This window comes from Pinus tabuliformis, chromosome 6 (assembly GCF_031772625.1).
Source record: "Pinus tabuliformis cultivar Carrire ecotype Pingquan chromosome 6, CPIR1, whole genome shotgun sequence".
Classification (NCBI taxonomy): Eukaryota; Viridiplantae; Streptophyta; class Pinopsida; order Pinales; family Pinaceae; genus Pinus; species Pinus tabuliformis.
The window spans coordinates 1,852,552,502-1,852,557,119 of NC_142292.1; positions in this window are offsets into that span (position 1 = coordinate 1,852,552,502).

Genomic DNA, 4,618 nt, shown 5'->3' on the forward strand with positions numbered 1-4,618 from the left:
GAAGGAAAAGAAGAAGACTGCTTTTTTAATTGTATATTTGGCTTGTCTCCTTATATATTTACTCAGATTTCAAGCCTAGACACTCATTGGCTGCGGGATTAAATTTTTCATCCAACAATTACCCATTATCCATGCTTTTGAGAAGACCCACATTAATAAAAATTGAAGATACATTAAAAAAGTGTGTTGAACATGTTTTTTTAATGTATCTTCATTTTTTATCAATGTGGGTCTTATAAAAAGTATGAATAATGGGTACTCATTGGATACATAATTTAATTTGGCATCCAACGAGTGTATACACATGAAATTTGAGTAAATCTATAAGGAGATAAGCCAAAAATACAATTAAAAATAAACAATTTTTCTTCTTTTCCCTCCAAAATATTTACGTGTACCTCTTTTTAAATTTAAAGTATTCTGATTGGTTTACATATTATGACATGGAAACTACGTGAAAATTTTATGGGCACTTTTAGGCTAATATTTCCTCTAAAGCAACTTTGTTTCTCAAGAAAGTTGGCAAAATAGTTGTATATATTGTGGTGTATGTAGATGATCTTCTAATGACAAGGAACAATGAGAGATACATCGCACCCATAAAGAAAGAACTGAGGAAAGGTTTTGAAATTACATATTTTGGGTTGCGTTGACTACTATCTTGGTATTGAAGTAAACCAACATCTGAAGTTTATATTCCTCTCTCAGAAGAAGTACATTGGAGATTTGTTGAATAGGTTTGGCATGGTTGAGTTCAATCCTTTGGCTACTCCAATGGAACAAAAATTAGAGATCACATCCACTGAAGGAAAATAATTTGAGGATGCAACAAAGTATAGCCAGCTTGTAGGAAGTCTCAACTACTTGACTACTACCAGACTAGACATTACATTTGATGTTGGAATCATCTCCAGGTTTATACAAAAGCCTTGTGAGGATCACTGGTCTACTATAAAAAGAGTTCTAAAGTACTTGAAGGGAACTCAAGACTTTGGACTCAAGTATACACAGGTGGATGACTTCAGCTTGATTGGATACTCTAATTTAGACTTTGATGGAGATAAAGAAACTACAGTATTTACTTCAGATTATGTAATGAGTCTTTGATCAGGAGTTGTCTCTTGGAGGTCACTGAAACAATCAGTTCCAGTAGATTCCAGAACTGGGGCAGAATATGTGGCAGTTGTTGAAGCAACGAAGGAAATTGTGTGGCTCAGGAAAATTTTGGATGATATGCGGGAGAAACAAATGCATTCAGCTCCTCTTTTGATTGACAACACTTATTCAATAAAGTTGGCCAATAACCCAAAGTTCCATGATCAAACCAAGCACATCAATACAAAATACCATTTGATTCAACATCATATTAAGGCCAAAACAATCCACCTATGACATTGTTCCACAAATGAGCAGATTGCATACATCTTCACCAAAGCGCTTGGAAGGGAAAAGTTTGAAAGATTCATAATGATGCTTGGACTCACCAACATCGCTTCAGATTAAGGGGGGGAATGTTGACACCTAATATTTGGGATTAGGTAAATCCATGTAAATATTGTAAATAGAAAAATAAATGGAATTGGAAGATGAAGATACATTGGGAGATGAAACCCAATAGTCTCCCTCTCCATGTATATATATCCATGTTCTATCTTAATGAAAAAATTAATCAGAATCGTGGAGTTACTCCTGGCCTGACAATATACTTTTCTTAATTGTATTTTTTATTCCATGACCTCCTGTGAGGATTGCAGGTACATAGTAGAAGTTGCCAAGGCTTTGATATTGGTTTGAAGAAGTGGAAGAACGAAGCAAAATCAAAAGCAAAAGTACTTTCTTGAATTTTTAAGTGAAGGATATTGTACTAGATGAGACCCAAGTTCAGAGGGAGAAGGATGAATGAAGCATGCCTTGATTTTGCCAAAGAGAATTCAAGATCTAGCATGCAGCAAATGGAAACATGGTAGCAAGATTTGATAAAGTTATCCCAGAAACAGGGAGAGGATCATGTAAAGATGTTTGCCTCGATGGATTTAAAAAAGGAGAAAAGTCAAAAATATAATTTAAAAAAGTAGTTTTTTATTTTCCCTCCAAAATTTTTACATGTACCTCTTTTTAAATTTAAAGTATTTTGATTGATTTACACATCATCTACATGAAAATTTTATACGCACTTTTAGGCTGAAATTTCCTCTAATGCAAGTACATAGACCTTGATTAAAGAATGGTTCGGTGGATTGGAATTCTTCCTATGTCATTGTATAGCGACTTGATTAGGGTTGTAGTCCTTGTGTCACTTTGACCTATATTAGGAAGAATGGTCCTATGGACAGTCATTTTCATGTGTCATTGTATAGTGACATGATTAGGGTTATAGTACCTGTGTCATTTTGACCTGTATAGGAAAATGGTCCAACAAAGGACAATCATTCTCTCTATGCCATTGTATAGTGACCTAATTAGGGAGGTTATCCCTATGTCACTTTGACCTAATTAGAGAGAATGATCCTAAAGGTTGTAGCCTCCCAACATCATGCTTTGATATGTTTCTAGAGTGACCTTATTTTTCCATACATCAATGGTATTGATTGGGTTATGGTAGTGTGGTTGATGTTGGTGATGATATTGATGATGATTCTTATCGTAATCTTGATAATCCTTTCTTATAGAATTCTTCAACTGGAGAACATCTTGATACTCATTATGAATACCTCCCTAGTTAAGAGGAAGTGTTGAATTTTGTAACTAGGTCTGGTCTTCATAATATTATGTAAAAAGTTAAAAGCAAATTTGTTTTTATATTGTCCCATTTGGACATTTAAAAGATTCAAGGAAAATTGAAATTTCATAGTATATTTTTGTCTCTCCAAATGCCTAATTCAACCATCCAAATGGTCATGTCAGACTACTTATATGGATACCCTTTCGCTCATGTTGAAGGCTATTTATAAACCATTCATCTCTCTCCAAAAGTGATTAAACAATAAAAATACATATCTGAGGTAATACACAAATTCTAAGGTAAATACAAATTTTCTAAGGCATATGTAAGAGATGATCTGAGGAACAATGAGAGAGCATACATCTACGAAATGATCTGAAGTAGAAGATTAGGTTCAACCTTTATAGAAGACTGAAGCAGACCTATTTGTGAACAATTTGATACAACTTATCTTGGAGATCTTGGAGAGATGACTTGGGATTTGGAGAATTGTCATCCAATGGACAATTTGTTTATGACTTGGATTTCTCTTATTGACAAAGATTTTATAAGGATTGTTGAGTTTTCCCCTTATGGGTTTTGCCTTGGCCTATGGGGTCTAATTTCTGGTGTTATTTTCCTTTTGTGCTTTGTATTTGTATAATTTCTTGATGACCTAATGCAAAAAGAAAAATGTTAAATGGAAAACATATATAAACAATCACAAGTAGTTATCATGTTAGGAAATTCTATCTTCCAATTGACTTTCAACATTTACAATTTTGCTCAAATACAAAAAAGGCTCTTCGCGTATTAGGAGGACACAAACACCTGGCAAATCAAATATTTTCATCCTTTTTATAATTAGAATGGAACTATGGTTTCTACGGATGATGATAGAAGAATCCCTAGAGAATAACTTGAAGTAAACTACTTCTTTTAAGGCAACTCTTTTACCCAAGCTCTGATACCATGTTGATTTTCCATATGCCCATCTTCCAAACTGATAATTACTTCTAATGATTTAATTCCTTATCATATTATTTTCCATCATTAAGAAATTATATGTAGGACATCAATAATATAACATATATGACAGTAGGATCATGAAGAGATAATTAAACAAAGAAAACAAGAATTTACCCTAGGAAAACACACATGGGGGAAAAGCCCAGCAACCTTTTCCTTAGAGAAATTCTTCAGTTCAACAAGAGACACACCTAGATCATTTGGTCAACAGCAAGATCAAACTAACCAAAAAAATATTCTTAGTCAAACTTGATCCAATTTCCTCCTAGTCAAGTCATAAATATTTCCATTGAACTTGATCTGGTTAGGTCTTCTAGGGCTTAATTTCAGTTGCTCCTGCACCCAGTAAACTTGGTCTTGGAACTCTGGTTCAATTCAAAATTTCAGCTACTCCTGCACCCAATAAAATCAGTCCTACAACTCTGGTTCACCTCATATATTAACCTTACTATGTGATCTAAGGGATTAATTTAGTGCTCAAAATTCAAAGTGCTCAAAAAATGTTTGAAACCTATACAATTGGATAAATCTCGAAGATTTGAATCCAACGCAACTCGTTTCACTCAAAATCGATATCGTATGCTCCCGGTATCGAGTTCTGATCAAATTGACAAACAGGTAAAAATTTGTAGAATTGACAGGTGACTATACATTTTGGGCCAATGGTAGGCTACCACATGGGCTCTACAGATTGGTCTAAAAAAAATTCTAAGGTTTGGAAAAAAAAATTACATGGTTCAATTTTTTTATCAATGAATTGGTGCTAACTATGTAATTGGAGGACCAATGGGGGAGGGCCACATGGGCCAACTAGAGGCATCCACGTGGCCTCCCAAGGGTGGTCTAAACTTTTGTTATTGAGGCCAAGAAGCCTACAGGAGTCAAATC